Source organism: Nipponia nippon, unplaced genomic scaffold (assembly GCF_047370975.1).
Source record: "Nipponia nippon isolate SJK-2023a ecotype South Korea unplaced genomic scaffold, ASM4737097v1 scaffold_5, whole genome shotgun sequence".
NCBI classification, from domain to species: domain Eukaryota; kingdom Metazoa; phylum Chordata; class Aves; order Pelecaniformes; family Threskiornithidae; genus Nipponia; species Nipponia nippon.
Genome location: NW_028262369.1, coordinates 72,618,818 through 72,636,818, shown reverse-complemented (window position 1 = coordinate 72,636,818; position 18,001 = coordinate 72,618,818). Strand labels below are relative to the sequence as shown.

At 37.6% G+C, this 18,001-nt stretch overlaps 1 protein-coding gene across 1 annotated transcript in view; it reads right to left on the bottom strand.

The window, feature by feature from the left end:
* The window catches only part of RAPH1 (Ras association (RalGDS/AF-6) and pleckstrin homology domains 1), a 100,534-nt gene that overhangs the window by 37,591 nt on the left and 44,942 nt on the right, over positions 1-18,001 (bottom strand).

Below are 18,001 nucleotides of genomic sequence, written 5' to 3'. Positions count from 1 at the left end.
CACACCAGGAGTGTGTGCTCAGTAGTCAGAAGTAGAGGGCACAGCAGTACTGAGACAGTCCTAAGCTGAGCTAACAATAAACATTATCCTCAGAACATCAGCAAGCTCACCATAAGCACCTGACTCAAAGGGCTACAAAGTCTAATAAGCCGAGACAAAGATTTATAAATCCAAACATTTAACTTCAGGAGTCTGTTAGAATCACTGATACGAAGTAGTCTGTGGTCATATGACGCAATGGACTTAATATTTTATGCTTTTTTTTTTTTAATTGAAGTTCCATATGCTAACCAACACTCATCCCATATATAAATAACCAGAAGGTAAGATATGAAAACACATGGAGAAGAAAGAGAGAAAATGATGGTTTCTGTTTTTGCCACAGCCATTGTTAATCTATTTGCAGTCAAGCAAGGTTTGCTGGTTTGGTGGCTGTTTGCTTTGTTGGGGGTGCAGGGGCAAGGAGCTGATGGGGGGAAAAGAAAGACGTATGGACCTAAATTTTAAGCAAAACAATCACAAGAGCAGAAAATTACTTGGTTTTGGCTCTTTATACTTCTCTAGAAGACAGCCTGAAAACTTGTTGTCAAGATGCATGCTGAGCATTTTAAGAAGAATGTTAAGGCATTTAAGAAAAAGCAGTAAACTAGTTCTAAACTTTTATCGGAAAACACAGACTACTTATGTACAGCAAACATTATCCTTATTGTTTTGAAGTCACCAAGGTACATTTTGTCACTTCAGGCTTGCCTGAGATTTCTCCTCTAGAGTGTCTTTTTTTGAAAAATAACCCGAGAAGTGGTTTGCAGTAGGCAGTAGCATCAGACATATCTGACACCTCAGCTACTGAGCATTCAAAGTTTTCTCAACAATGTGAAGCAGCATGTTCTTCATCCCAGCTTATTTGTTCATCAAGGAGATTTATAGCTTGCTCCATCCCTCCTACTCTAGTTTCAAAAGGATGTATGTATAGAAAATGTAATTCTTAACAAACTGAACCAGAAAAAGTGAACAGCAATTTGTGCTCTCTTAGGACATTACTGACCTCTTTCCTGTAAAGAAAATCAATTTATCATCAGGATTTGTACATAATTGGCTCATTAGACCACTGTCTCACTAGGATTTCTCCCCACATTATATCAAGACAGCATTCAAAATGTTAAAAAAAAAAGTCAACCCCATTACTTACTACAGTTCATCTTCAATACAGCAAGTGAACTTATTTTAAGGATACTACTGCCTTTTAACAGTACTGAATACTCCCACATACTTTCCACGGTTGTGATCTTTATGTTTTTAAATTCGTGAATGGGAATAGGAACAAAAGAACTTCTAGCTCAGTACATTTCCTTTTCAGCTAAAGCATTTTACCTGCTGACATGGCTGTTAAGTATTTGCCAAGAACTTGAGCACTTTGATAAAACTGCAGAACTCAACAATAAAATTCAGCCTTTAAAAGCACCTTGGACAATCAGGAAAATCATGTAAGCAAATGCACAAGTTCCTGGAAAGGGCAGGGGTGGGATGAGCATAGCACACACCAAAAGCATTCTTTCTACATAGAAATAGTCACATACAGGTGGAAAGAAGAAGCATCACCTTGGTCAGCAAATGAGAAGGCTTTCCTGCAATGTTTCTCAGAAGAAGGGAGGTTTCCCTGTCCAAATAGGAGTGCTTGTGCAGAAAGAAAGAGAAAGAACATAAGTCAAAAGAAGTCAGTATAGTAATTTTATAGCGTCTTGATTACAGAAGATAAAGTAGAGTTCAAGGAAAAAAACCCTACGTCATCACTTTATTTCCCTCCCATAAAAAGGTGAACATTCCCAAATACTACGAGCCTAACACACTGGTATAAAAGCAGTTGTGCTAATAGAGGGCACTATTTCAGTCTTCCCCTGTACAAAACATCACACAATAGAATTAAGAAAAGTTTTGCTTACCTGCTACTGGTTTCTTTTCTGCAAGAGACAACCTATTTTTAAAGACATTTAGAACTATAAAAGTAAGAAAACATGCACTTACAATGCTTTTCAAAATCTTGTCCAGTCTTCAAAAATTAAACATTCTACTTCCGTTACACAAACATAAAGCCAATAAAAACTGATCATCCTGGAGACAAGGAACGGGTTTCATGCTCTCTACACTGGCTGCTACTTCCACAGTGAAAGAAAAAAGTTGTTACCATAATAATAATCCAAACCTGACTTAGAATTATTTTTTCTTCCCTCCCCCCCCCTTTAAAAAAAAAAAAAAAAAAAAAAAAAGGACTTAGGTCTTTCTTCTCTTGTACCTTCCAAATTATGTGATCCAAGAAGTTAGAAACAAATCCCCATATTTCTCTTGGAAAAGAAATTAGCAGGAAATGTATTTTAATATATTTAAAAAAGGAAGGAAAATCAGTAGCAACCAGTAGAGAAAGACTGCTCAAAAGGCAAAAATCAGTTAATGACAGTTAATCGAGTGATTATCTTCTCCAGCATTTGCTACAGAGGAACAACAAAACCATCAGCCCACAGGAATTTGCAGAACCACAGTCACAAGTCTGCTAAGGAAATTTGGCTAATACTGTGGCACTTAACAAGAGCATTAAGTATATCTTCTGTGTACTGCCACTGTACTGCAAATTTTGTCCCATGTGGCTGTATCTGTCTCAGCCTTATTTGTGTGGATTGGTCCAATGCTATATAGAACAAGGCATGACAACTAAGCAGCCTACTATACTCTTGTTTAATAATTAGCAGCACAGAATCCCTGTCTCTGCTTCAGAGCCACAATAAGATATAGTCTCCTGAAAAAAATGAAGAGACCATGTCTACAACTTCATGCAAGGCAGTATCAAATAGTTTGGTGAATACAGGTCCTGCAGGGGGATTTTACTTGATGTGACTGCCACATGCTGGGATGAGTAATTAATGATCTCTAGGCAGGCTTTAGAAGTTACAGCTCAGGAAAGACTCTACACAGCATCTGAAGTAAAACCTAGGCTCCAGCCCAAGCTCCGCCTGGTACTTTGCCACTAATATAGACACAGGTTATGCTACAGACTGAATGAAGATTTTTCTGCCTGCAGATGAATTACCGTCTGTGTCTACATCATATGTTTTAGAAGCACAGCAGTGCTGCCTACTGACAAATTTTTCACACCTCAAGCACACACTGATGAGAGTTTTGTGATACAGGACCTGGCATAATTAAAAGGTCTCATGAATTGTTTAGAGTCATACAGATTAGACTTCCTGACATATGCAATCATATCATTTAGGACCGATGAACATTCTGCTTTTTCTACATACGCAGGATTTCCAGCAACTTCAATGATTCTTAAGAAAGGCTATCATTTAAAGAACAGTTCATTTACTCAGCCTGAGCAAGCCTGAGGTGATGTTAACATTGCTGGTGAATAATACAGCTGTACTTAACTTGAAGGCAGACTGATCCTCTTTATGATTTCTGCTAGGTGCATTTTTACTCCGAATTATATCCTTTCCTACACAGAAGCTCTAACTTCATACAAAGTCAGTTTAGAATGGTCTCATTGCAACGTATTACTACAGAACTCTTATACAAAAGAGCTAGGTTGTAACAGTGTTGGGAGACTATTTAATTGCTGGATTCACTAAAATACTCAGTGAAGCTTATTCAACATGAATAACACCGAGTCAAAGACTTAGATAATGTGTGCACAGTCAAAAGTTAGCTATAATTCTTTATTTCTACTAGAAGGTTTTTTAAAGCTGTATTTTTTATGTATAGGATAGCTTTCTCAATAAAATCCAGCCATCAGTTACAGCCATACCTTTTCATAAGCTTTTGTATAAAATGACTAATGCAAATGCAGTGCAAATGAAAAAGTTTCCCGAAGTTATTTCCACTATATAATAGAAAAAAATCACTTAATAGGCATAGCAGATACTAAAATTTTCTAGTAAAAGGGGATCTATAAAACCACTCTGTCAATAAAAGAATTTTAAAACCAACACTTATACTTTGATATTTTAAATGATGAGTACAGACCCACACTCCACTTAGGATTCCCAGTTAATCTAAGAACACCACTGCTCAGGCAGAACTCAAAATACCATAGCCTGGTGAGCATCCAGGAAAGGAAATGTGATAGGGCTTTAAGAGGATTCTTAAGAGGCAATAAGAAATTTTTCTCCTTGTCACGTCATCAAATCATGTAATTTGCACTTCCACAGAAACTGTAAGCGAAGAATCTGTCGATATAAACTGTGCTACAAGACTTCACAACAGTAACACTGTACAGGCCATAACACTAGCCATGCTGGAGACTGAACCTCATTAAGTTTGTTTCTTTATAATCTTCAGAAGATACTCTTCCTTCCCTAAAAAAAAAAAACCAAATATGAAGCCTACCATCAGCTATCGAATATGCTTGCAACTTCTTTTCGTGCCAAAAATTGCCTCTTTTGGGGACAATTTTTACACAATACATAAAAAGCTATTCAATTATGTTTTAGTGCTTCCTTATAATATAGAACAGACTTTGAACTAAGTTTACTTCAAAAGACCTGGATAGAGAAAAAACAGTTAAAAGAAAACCATCAAAAAATAGGAAAATTATGTTTTACACTCATTTTATACAAGAGGTATAAGCAGACATTGCAATGATGACTGTTTTGGACTGTTTTCTACCATAACTCCCAGCAGCAATTATTCCAAGTCACACTGAAAACTATGGATGTTAAAAATAATAATTTTAAAAATCCTCAAAATGCTATTAAAAAATGCTGATCAGAACATTAACACTCTATAAAATAAAATAAAATGTATACCTTTCTCAAGGCATGACAAAACAGCTGTGCACAGAAGTATAAAGTACAGAAACATTTTTACATTAAAAAATGAGGTATGACAATCAAAATATCAGAACTAACAAAAAAGCATATAAATAAGCTTCCTAATGTCTCCATAACGAACTTTAGCTGGTATGGATAATCACAACATAGAAAACTAGATTTGAGTAAAACTAAAATTAACATTTAAAAGTTCTAGATGGTGTTAGGACAAAAAAAATGTTAAATAGTTTTCATGTGTAGTTAATTCAGCAAAGACAGCTAGCCTTGATGTTTATAAAAACACGGAATATAGTCTTGTTCGAAATTACATTTTGGACTTCAAAGATTTCCTATATCCTTTCTTTGAAGACAGGAATGTAACATCCATCATCTTCAGGCCTAAATACCAGAAGTTCATGGACCAGCTGTTGAATATTGCATTTCACAGTGTTTTCAGAGAAGTCAACATAACATTCCTCTGAAATACAATGTAGCTGCTTATGCCAGAAAGTTTGTTCAATACTGAAACATTTTTATACCCATCACCAACCCTACATCTACAAAACATGTTTGCTAAACATGATAGAACAGACGGGCTACCAGGAAAACGAAAGTACCTTTCAGATTTTCAGAATATAATCGGTTGCATTATACTAAATGACAAATAATCCTCTACATGGCCAAAAGCTCAACATTTCCTCCCCTATTATCCTTGTCCGTTCCTTTATGAAAAATTCAGTGGGTTTAATTCTCTATGTTCTCAAGTCTTACAATGAAAGCCAGTTTCAAAAACAAAACAAACAAACAAAAACCCCCCAAAATCCCAAACAAACAAAAAAACCCCAACAAACCACAAAACCTGAAATGATTTCTAAACTAACACTGAATTATGAGCATATCAGAATTATTTTTTTGCAGACAGTAACTGATGGGTGGATTTTAAGAAGTAAAGATCCTTTTAGACGAAGTGATAAACTGAGCTGTCCAGCTAGGTTCTGAAGGATGCGGGCTGTGTAGCCTATCTTGCCACCATAGCAGGTCATCAGTTCACAGGTAACATGCTATACTCATTGCCTCATTTCTTCAATTCTACTTGCACATTTTTGCAAAACCTTGACAATCATGTTCATATTGAACACTGATCCATTTTCTTGTTACATATCTGATTATCACTTAGTACAGAAGTGGGACAAATTTAGAAAGATTCAATCTCATTGCTAAGAGAAAGAGTTGTTTCTAATACCTCTAATTTTAAGGTAAGGGCTCAGAATACATATATGTAGGGTTTAAAAACAGTACAATACAGTATGAAAGGTGCGAAATACATTCTTTACGTTGTCAATTTACAAATAATGGGAAGTGTAAGAAAAGGATGACCTGGCAATCTTCTAAGGTATTTTATCTTATTGTTCTAATGCCTTAAATATGTTAAAATACAAGAACTCCTTTCTGGTTAAATATTATCTGTAGGCTCAAAGACATCATTCACTCAAGATATGTACAACAGAATAACTTAGCTCAGTACATCAAAAAAAAAAAAGATAATGACAAGACACTGAGGACTTGTGTACATAAATATCTCACCACGTTTCTTGCAAAACTCTTTAAAAATTTAACATGAACACACACATCTAATTAAACCAGCTGGTGGCACTCTTGTGCCATTATTTTGGATTTAATATAACAGTTGAGAAACATTACAAAAACCTTTTTTAAAAGCCTCCTTCTGTTCCTAAGAAACAAACTAAAATGAGGGAAACTGAGTAAGCAGTGTCCAATAGAGAGCTATGCGCTTGCAAAACTTCGTAGAAAAGACAACTACTATAGCTTGCATTTCAACTACATCAGTGCATCGAACTCTTCAAACTCTAGCTTAAAGAATTAGAGTCCACTATTTTCAAAAGAGAATAGAACTTTAAGAATTAACAGTTTAAACATATTTTTTGTAATTTTGTCCCAAAGGGGGACAAAGATGGGAAAGGAGAACTGAAGTTTTTCTTTACAAACTCTTTGAGATTACGTATTCACATGGAATGTATAAGAGCATACAATATAAAATGATGAACATCTAATGAAAAAAATCCCAATGGGGGTTGTTCAGCCTGGAGAAAAGGAGGCTCAGGGGAGACCTTATCACTCTCTACAACTACCTGAAAGGAGGCTGCAGCAAGGTGGGGGTCGGCCTCTTCTCCCAAGTAACAAGTGATAGGATGAGAGGAATCAACCTCAAGTTGCGCCAGGGGAGGATTAGATTGGATAATAAGAAAAATTTCTTCACTGAAAGGGTTATCAAGCATTGGAACAGGCTGCCCAGGGAAGTGGTTGAGTCACCATCCCTGGAGGTATTTAAAAGACACCTAGATGTCTTAGGGACATGGTTTAGTGGTGGACTTCGCGGTATTAGGTTTACAGTTGGACTCGATGATCTTAAAGGTCTTTCCCAACCTAAGTGATTCTATGATTCTATTCTGTTCTATGATTCTATGGCTGCCAAGAGCAATCATGCTTCAGAAAAAAAGTTAAGTGCATTTTAAGTAGCCTTGCCCAATTAATAACTAGAAAATAAGCAACAATCAACTTCAAGAAGACTAAAAAGCTTGACTGCAATGATATACATGGTTACCTTACTGCACTATTGGGATACTAATGAATTAAACTCAAGCCACTAATGTGATTTTTCTGTTTCAGACAAATTGACACAACTATTGACATAAACAGAAGCCATATAAACATGTCGTAATAACTTACAGGAGTCAATTCAGCTTCCTCTTCCAAAAAGTTAATGGGATGCTTGGACTGATTGATGGAATGTCCCATAGAAACAGTAAAATGTAGGAAAATGGGAAGGGAAGGATGCAAAAGAGGAAGAGGGGAAAGGGAGGGAGGAGAAAGAAAGGCTTTATTATCACTCAAAAGAGGGAAGAAAGAAGCAGTGATGACAATTAACTTAAGCAAAGGAAACAAAACTAGATTAAGAAGTTGCAGTTTCCCCTCATCCAAATTTCTTATGGACAAATGATCAATGACTTGAAGACAAGAGGAGATTCAGGCTCTCTCCTATGGGAAGGGAGAAGGAAATAGGATACAAGTATGCTTTTGTCCACAGTAAGAGGGGAAGCAGTCAATAATCTCAGATAAAAGCACGGCAGTAAAACATCTACAAGCACACACAATGCATTTTTTCTACCTTTGTTGAAACAAATCAGAAAATAAACCCAGGTAACATTGTCTTTGCACAACCACTTGCTCACTAAGCCAACAATTGAGAGTTAAATTCTCTAAATACTACAAACAGAAAAAAACCATACTGTCACTCTACACAAGCTTATCTGCTTCCCATGTCAGTTCCTCCATACCAGTAAATAACATAATACACTCTGGTGACAATTACTAAGTACTTATAAGAAGAATGTCCATTTAGTAGAGATTTATCTTATTTCCAGTTGGTCATACTATTTTAGATCTCTGAGCACTCTCATACTGTAATTCATTTGAAAAGAAATTAAGAAGTATTTTCCTAATCTTTGGTAAGGGAAGGGGGAAAAAGAAAAGGGCGGGGGGAAGACATCTGTGTCAAAAAAAAAAAAAAAAAAAAAGACAAAATGTTCATGGTAGCGACAAGCTTCTTAGCGTGAAGTTGTTAAGGGATCAAGAATTGAATATTATGCTACTAAAAAGCAGAGTGCCTAAGATTTCCAATGCTTGCTCCTTTTCTTCAAAGGTACAGAAGTATTTGCTTCAGGCATGCTAATCCGGGTAACTGAGTTACACAGTTAAGGTTTCACAGATGCAAAAGGGGTTACAGTTTATTCTTATCAAAACCTCAGAAAAGAAGAATAGACACCCAGAAACTGAAGCACCAGCATTAGATAATGGAGCTGCCTGATACTTCCACATACAAGATGTGTTTTCAGTCGCTTATAAAAATTTTGCCAAGCTATAAGCACTAAAAGAGAAATTTTCCATGATGGGTTACTGTTACAGGATGATTAGTAGTCATTTACATTAGACAAAGTATTTCCAAGACAGGAAAGGAAGGTGCATCTCATTTAAAATATAGATGTTTTTAAAGACCTCTGCACATCTGACCATGAAATAGATTAGTGGCAGAGACATCCTCAAAGACTTGCTTTGTGCTGCCCCATGGGAAGCTACCCAAATTTGTCTGAGCATAAGCCTTTAGAATTAAAATTATAGTCCATAAAGTCTCAGTGAAGTCTGGAGCATCACAATTGAAAAAACTCAAGGCTGCATCCTCTCACAGAGCACTGCCCAGCCCTCCAACTGGACTGCACACTACTAGCCTTGAACAAAAGACTGGCCAAGTTTGAGAATGCTTGGATCCATTGTGGATCCAATGTGTACAGCAGCCTTCTTGAAATTGCAATGCCTGGCTGCTGCAGAACATATTGGAGCCAGACATGGGAAGTGAGAATCTGGAGCTATTACTCTGTGCTCCCAAGCAGCCAACCCTCCTCCTGAAACTCATGCAACTCCATTTCACTGCAGGCAACTGGAATTTCCTAACTCTAAGTGTTCAACTTTGCAACTTTAAGGAAGAAAAAAAAAAACCCATACACCAAAAAAAACCAACCACCAATCAAGCCCCCCCCCCCCCCAAAGTATACATTAATTTACATCAAGTATTTTTTAACTACTAGGGATGCTTATAACTTCATGCCAGTTCTGGCAGTTACAGTCTGAACACACTGAAATTTGCTGCAATTTAAGAAACACGTCTGTGGACATTTCAAATTAAGAAACTGCTGCACCATGTGCATGAGGTGCACTATTTGCTAGCCCATGTACCTCCCAGGTCATGTTGTGATGCGTCCCTGTCCAACACAAGTTCCTTGGGACACAGCAGGACAGAAAGGATTGCAAAAGCTAGTAAGCTTTTCAGCTCAAGCTTAGTTTCACTACTGGTTTTAAGAAATATAAGACTAAACTGCCACAAGAAAGAGGCAGTCCTGACCTTCCCCCAGCCATGTGCTCTCACATCCCTCTTGTGTGGACAGCAGTGATTTTGACCATGCGGTCCAGGGGATCAATGAACAACTAATTCAGAAGGATTATTTTTCAGGGAGACCACAAGCTGATCCAAATCATGAGGCAGCTGCGTAAACACTAGTGCCAATACAAGATGCGGCAAGATTGCCCAATTCAGCAGTAGCATGGACCTAAATTAGCATAAACCAAACGCAAAATCCCAAATAAAGTTTGCCTGCAGGGAGGAGGTTTCAAGCAGTGGAATTTTCCCAAAAGAAAAAAAAACATACCAGGAAAAAAATAAAGAAGATGGAGTATAATTTCACAGAAAATGTTTGTCTGATCTGTCCAAAAAGAGATGCATTAAGTGGAAGACTGAAAGAAGGAAGGAAAAAAAAAAAACCACGCCAAACCTTAGTAAGGCTAACTCACGCGTAATTGCATTAGTTAAAGAATATCAGATACTTCATCCTGTGAAGGGCTCTACCTGCAGCACAGAAGACATCAAAGCAGCTAAGAAACCTGAGGAATAAAAGTACATGTAGCTTTAATTGGTTTTGTTTGAATCTGCTGCCTTTTACACTAAGTAGTAACTCTATTAAGTAACATTTGCTTATGTCTGTTGACTTTTAAACTATGAATCAGTCCTAAAAAAAATGACAGTAGACATCAAATCATCCGAAGATCAATCACTAGAGGAGAATGGGTATACACAGCTGGGGAGTTAAAAGTCACAAATCTACCTTTTTGGTTAAAAGCAGATAAGCCATATGAAAAAAATAAACCTGCATTCATAAAGCAAACCACTGATGGGGCTAGTCTAAAATCTTGAATAACTTTTACAAACATGAGACTAGTAAATGTCCCAACACAGGACACTAACCAAGGCTGTTAATTTGGTTAACTAAAAATGAAGACTTTTCTTTGTATTTGCAGACAACTTTTATTATACTATAACAGACTAAACATGAACCAGCATGCACAAAACCGACACAGCTAAAAGGCCAGTTCTCAGTTGTTTCTTCAGAACAAGAAGTCTCATTTTTGGGGTTCAAACTTCTTTACAAACCTGACAAACCCTAGTTTTCATCCTATAAGTGAGAAGTATATGCAACTGAAGAAAACAGCATAAATTCTCTTCTCCTTTTAAGAGGAGTTTAATGTTCCACAATCGGCTGCTGCATTCTTAATTTTTGTCATCTGTTCCAAATTTGACTTTTGGCAACCTGAAGTAAGGACAAACAAGTAATCTGTTGCTAATTTCCTACAGATGTAGTATTTCTCTTCCCTAATCTAATTAGAAGTTGCAGAAAAAGTAAAGGAATTTGTCTTGGTTTTAAGCGGACTGGTGTATCTACAAAGAAATCGGCTGTTTTAAAAGCTCCATTAATTAATCACAACTTGTAGAGTGATATCTTCACTGGAAACTGCAACCAAAGCATACAACTCCCTGCAGCGCTTTTGACAAAAGTTGGTAACATCATAAGGCAAGAATTCTCATTTCTCAAGTCAAGTCTAGTGGCTTGGTCCAAGGCTGCTGCTTCCAAGAGGTACGTTGCCTACATTTACTTTGTCATTGATCTGTGGTATTTTGTCTCACAGATGAATCTAGTAAGAGTTCCAACCTCTGAACAACCATTTTCTTAGCTTGTCTGTATCAATGATAGAATTTTTTCCTCCATAAATCCTATCATAAGCACAAGTATTTTTCTGAAGTGCTGTGGAACCGGCATGAAAGCAGTGAGATTTATTTTAAAATGGGGTTATTTACACAGCACGTAACAGCGTGTGACAGCAACTTCTCTAATCAATGCATGTAAAGAGGCAGGAGGGGAAGCTAAAAGGATAAAAAAGGTCACTGGACTGCAGACAGTTTCCACCAGCAACAGCAGCTGTTCTACTCTTAGCATTATTAATCAAAACAGCACATGTACATACACACATAGCAGTCTAACCATTTTAAGACAGTACCAGCTCAGCTGACTACCACTGCCACCAGCTCACATTCTTTTCTTGTAATAGGCAAGAGTCTACTGCAACTGGGAAGTGAAGGCTCATGAACATTTAACTGTGTGCCTTCATCTTAAAAAGTCAGAACAGCTGGACAATAGAAACCATCAAGTGTTTGCTATCTCCAGAAGAACACAACGGAAGAAAGGCCAAGCACACCGCAGGCAAATTCTAACTGATACAATATGACTTTGCTGGAGACAGTCATCTCACTACTGCCACATGCAAGGGGCTACCAGGGAAGTTTCTGAAGAAGCAGTTTTAACTGTAGATAAATGTATTTGGGATAGCAGAGTTTGAGTCATTCAGTTGCTCGTCCACAAAAGACTCCAACATCACAGAACAACCAGAAAGAACAGCATTTAGGCATAGGCAACGCCTTTAGTGTTCATACTTAAGGTAACAAAATATACCATAACTGTAATTTTTCAGTTGATGCCAGCTTTGCCAGCCAGCTGTGTCAAACAAGACATGTATCATACTGTCCATTTTCCTGTTCCTTCCAGGGAGGGAACTTTTAAGCTTATTCAGCAGTGTGAGGCAAAGTTCACAGGCAAACTCAGAAGATAAATATATTCTTACATGTTTTGTGGTTCCTGCTGCACTTTAATTAGTGACCTCCTATGTGGAAAAAAGTTACAGGGTAAATTTTAAATTCATGGCTATGAAATAAGTCTGATACACTGATCAGAGAATCAAGATTTACCACAAAGCAAGATTTATTATGAGGATAACGTTTAGGTTCTCATTTCCCTTTCACCTATTTTACATCTCTTATAAGGGTCTTACAAGAAAGACGGTTACAGACTTCTTAGCAGGGCCAGTAGTGATAAGACAGGGGTAACGGTTTTAAACTAAAAGAGGGTAGATTCAGACTGGATATAAGGAAAAAATTTTTTTACAATGAGGGTAGTGAAACACTGGAACAGGTTGCCCAGAGAGGTGGTAGATGCCTCATCCTTGGAAACATTCAAGCCAGGCTGGATGGGGCTCTGAGCAACCAGATCTAGTTGTAGATGTCCCTGCCAATTGCAGGGAGGAGGGACTAGATGGCCTTTAAAGGTCCTTTCCATCCCAAAGTATTCTATGATCTCTATACCCCAATTTTTAAAACCTACCATTCCATGCATGTGCAGTAATTTAAACTTTTAGAATGTCTCCATTGGATTCCAATTCAAAATTCTTACCAAAACAAAATAATAATCCCTTCCCATCATTTCCTTTACAGATTCCATAAGTATAATGTGAAAAAAACGTTTAGGTGCTAGTTTTGCAGGCACTGGGAAGTGTGTATTAGCAATCTCTGGGTTCTAGTGCATCATATGACGAAAACTGTTTTACTGTCATGCGTAAACTTCGTGATGAATAGCCAAGCACATTTGATTACCAAAATACATAAGTATTGTTTATATTTCATAAACTGATATGTTTATCTCAGAGGATGTTTTGAAAGCCTCCAAAAATCTGGCAAGTGAAGAGTCATTTTACATGTATTTCAAGAACATTTGAAAACTGGACAGCTCACACTTCTTATGCCAACAAAATTGGAAGCCAAAGTAATGCTTCAAGATGACAAATGTATACAATTTTCCTTTAGTGTTGACTTATTAAAAAACATTTTGTGACTAATAATTGGAAAAAAAAGAAAGAGGAAGAGATGGTCTAATTGTGTTTCAAATTAAGTCTTTCCATTGACTATTTTCAGCTTAGGAAAAGGATAACTGGAAACACTCCAGAATACACTTTGTGTACAAAACTAAGGACATAATAGAACTGGCAGAAAATGAGATTAATTTAATTTTTTAAGAGTCTTTAGAAGAAACACAAAACAAACGTCTGTCATGCCTTGTTTGTTGCATATCTGTGACTACTCTCACAAATTGGAGACTAACATCCTTCGCATCTGCTAACCACACAAAACATGGAACATAAGGAAAACTACTCAAACCTAAAGCTCCCAAAATACAAGAGCCAATAACGCTCTATTCCTCCATGAGCTAAAACAGACCACAACTGTTCTTTAAATCACCTACAAATAATATGTGAGGTTCAGCAATCCAACTCTATTTTAAGACACTATTGCCTACCAAAGACCATATATATTATGGGTTGATCTCTCTGCATACAGAAACAGTCAACTGTATTTTCATACAATGTAACATTTAGTAATTACACATAAAACATGACCTACAATAATCTTTAATGGGGAGAAAAGCTGCTGTGTTATACCACGGTGTAGCAAGTATTATTTTAGTGACAACATGTCCATATGACAACCATGGCAAAATTGCTATGGAACACAAACTTTGTCTTTTCTTACACCCATTTCAAGCTTTCCACTTTATCCCACAGGAGTTATTAGCCAATACATATTTGTCTGTGTGTGCTGAGTTTACTTTACAACTATTACTAACTGTCATGCCCCCAAAGCTCTCGTTTTCCCCGAAAGAAACGTTAACGTTTACTCTATATTGCCACCTTCTCTACCAAGTGAAGCAAAGAACCTGTAGTTTTAGTGCACTGGCAGTGCACTATCATGATTTTCACCTCTTATACATCAAGCCTAAAACTACAATGAATTTAAGTAATAGCCAAAAAAAAAAAAAAAAAATCACGTAGCGTTACCAACTGCTAAATTATGCATTACCTTCGTATGTAAGTCAGAATCTCTCAACTGTGCAAAGTGGGTTACAGACATAAAGAACTCCTTCATGTTAGGAGGAGTAGGGTGACGCTGTACTGTGCAAGACTTCAAATTTATCTGCAACCTCTTCCTTGAGTACGTGCAGGGCAGTAACGACTGTCCATGAATGGACCCTTTCACCAATCAGACATAACTAGCCACATGAGCATGATCACCACAGTTCTCTATTCTCTCCCCACTACTTCTCCTATTGCTCTAGCACAGCTCACTGAAAATAGAGACAATTTCTTGGTGGCAGAGAGACCAAAGGAAGAAGGAAAAAGATAATATTGGTGGGTGGAGGGGACAAGTTAGTCATATAGTTGTCACTTCCCCTACCTTTAACTCATGCTATTACATTATTCATTCCGTCTGCATTCAAGGAAAGCATCCCACATGCAGAAACCAAGATTTAAAGTATATGCCACTCATTACACAACTAAAAGCACAGAAGACAAAACACAACCTACCAATTTAAAGAAGAATAATGTTCAAGCAAGGATTTGGGAAATTATTTGGTGAAAGACAAATTTCAACTTAGCAAAAATTACAGGGGGTTGGGGCGGAAACAACTTTTCTTATTCAGCAACGTTTAGAGGAGACTGAAGGCAAGAACGTAAGTGCAGACAGACAACACTTAGTACCACAAAGACAAGATCTCGAGACTACAAAGCAATAGTCTTTGAAGACATTAATGTTCACAGCATCCAAAGAGATAGTGTTAAGGATTGTTATGAAAGGGAGAAAATTAAACAAGTCATGATGACAACTAATAAAACCATGATTTTAGACAACCCAGAGAATTCCAGTCAAGTCTCCTGGAAGTGGCATAGAGACAAATTCAGAATGAGAACAACGAGGATGGTCCTGGCCAACAGGACCACCAAGAGTTATCACCTGTCATGATACTGATGTATCTTCAACCCCACAAAGCTCCTACAGCACAGACTGCTAGGAGAAAGAGGAAGACGACGACACCAAGTTGCCTGCCCAATTGCTCAGGCAAAAAGATTTGAATAACCCATTACCACCAGTGGGTGTATTCCTGCTCTCCCTTCCAGCCTCCAGTTCTTGGCTACAATCCCCCTACTGCACATCAGCACACATCAGACCCCACTGAGCCTATGCAATTCGCCCAAATCACACCGAGTGAGCCCCAGAATAAAAGTAGTAAATTCTGGTGTGTTAAGTACCAGCAAGTGCCAAAGCTGGGACAAAGGAGGAGATGAGACAGTGTAAACAGAGCTTTGGGGAAGGAAGGAAGAGAGGAAAAGGAAGTCATATCCTCCCATTTTTGGTGGCTGTGGAATTTGGAGCCTCTTTCCATAACATTTGTCACTATTATCAGCCAGAAAGTATACTAGACTATACATACCTTCAGTGAGCCAGTGCATGGCCATTCTTTTACAGGATTTCCCTGCATTTCCAGGTCAGAGAGCTCTTAAATACACAGCAGAATTATTTTTTAGGGTAGAATACAGAAGTCAACTGCAAAGCTTGATTTCCTATTTCAGACAAGCATTTCCTCCTATCAAAACAGTCTTCCATTTTACGTAGTTTTATTAGAATCACAAGAGGAAGAGCATAACATTAAGACGTGGAAAAAAGGATGACTTTTTAAAGTCCCTATACTGCCTGCAGAGGACAGAAAGGATCGCTCAGAAGGGCGCAGCTGCCAAGTCACTGACCTCTTTCATAAGAGCCATAGCAGCAAAGAAAAATTTTAAAGGTCAGCTCGACTACACATAGTCTCAAGTAAGACAGGCAAAAAGAAAAGAGCTAACTTAAAGGACTATGTGAGAATAACAGATCTCAAAACAGATCTGCTATGGCCATGAAGTAATAGCCTCTCCCACTTTCTGCATAAAAACTTTTTTTTTTCCCCCCCGACATGGGTACGAGGTCTTCTTCAAATGCCACTTCCTCAGAGGGATGTCCTCCATTAGAAACAGCACCACTGAGTCAACTGTGTGGGTGGGATGGTAGAATTCAGCCCTACTAGGAAATGGTGCTTTGGTTCACAACCTAGCCATGAAGATTAATAAACCCATGAACAGTAGTTTTCAGGCACTAAATGAATGAAAAAGGAAGTAAACTCCTTTGTTGGTACTTAATGATTCTACCAAAGAATCCTTGGGTTTCTGCCCATTTATAAGGTGAATTTCATTTAAAAACCACCACCACAGAATCTGTCACAAACTCCAAACAAATGTGATTTTCCCCTTTTCCATTCACCAGTGATGAGGAAAAAAAAGCTGCTTCACAGTGAAAAGTCCCATCCTATCACATAACAGTTTTAATACCCAACAGTTGAATACCAATTCTGTAAACTTGGGGAAAATTTCTCAGAGTTGAACACCTTCCTCAGGCTACTGAAATTAAAAAGAACAGATAGAGTAAAAACAAAGCAACACTGTTAATGAGCGTAGAGGTTTCTGCTCTCAGGAGGAGAGCAGAATCTGGATATCAAATTACCAACACTTTCTGGTTACCTCCTTCAAAGGAATCATTCTTATCAACTTATCTGAGCAGAGAAACAATAGCCACATTCTTATGAGAAGCAATCATCGGGTTTACAAAGGCAGCTCTCACATGTCTTTGTGAGAAGAGCTTTTGGGGGTGATTTTGAGCCTTGCAGTCAGTGGCTAAGAGCTCAGAAAGCAACTGCAACACTTGCAGCAATATAGATTAGCTTCCTGTGAAGACAAAGCCACTTCTTGACCTCTGTCTCTTGATTAACCAACGTCAAGTTACTTAAGTGCAGCAGGTGGTTTCTTGATTACTCATGCCATGCAAAGAATTGAAAAATCTGGGACACAAGAAAGGCAATCTTACTGATGCCTCAAGCGTATCACTCCTGAAGTAAGAGAGGCTGAGATCCAGAGGAAGACCTGCAAAATCAACTGCAGAAAACATCCTGCATTTTTATAAATTAAGAAATGCAAAGTTCAAGTTTTTCTTGTGCTATGCAAGTTACAGCAGCAATTAATTCAAGTAAATAATCTTTTCAGCCTGAGGAGAGACAAAAATGCAATATTGCCTAACTTTCTACAGTAGAAAAAAAAAGAGATATCAGCATGAATAACAGTCAGGGACCCAAAAAACAAAAGTTAGCCTTGTCATACCACAGAAAAAAAATGATTGACAAACAAACAACAATATAATCAATGACTGTCACAATCTGGCTCCAACACTTAAGCCTACAGCAATACTGCAAAGGTTTGCATTTTAACTTTCCAAAGAGAAAAGGACACATTTCTATCTACCTCAGTTTTGCTTCACTCAATATGAATGTCCAATAAAAATATACTGAACACCAACTTTTTATGCAAAAAGAAAGTTTACCTAAACTGTCACTCATTCATTTCTCATCATTTCAAATAAAGATTTAAATCTAAGTGTGACCTTGATGAGTTGATCATTAGACTGACACGCCTGCATCATTCACTCTTTATATCAGATGAACTTTTGCTGCAGATGGGTAGAGGCATGCTTTCAGCACAGTTCATTCAAATTAGTG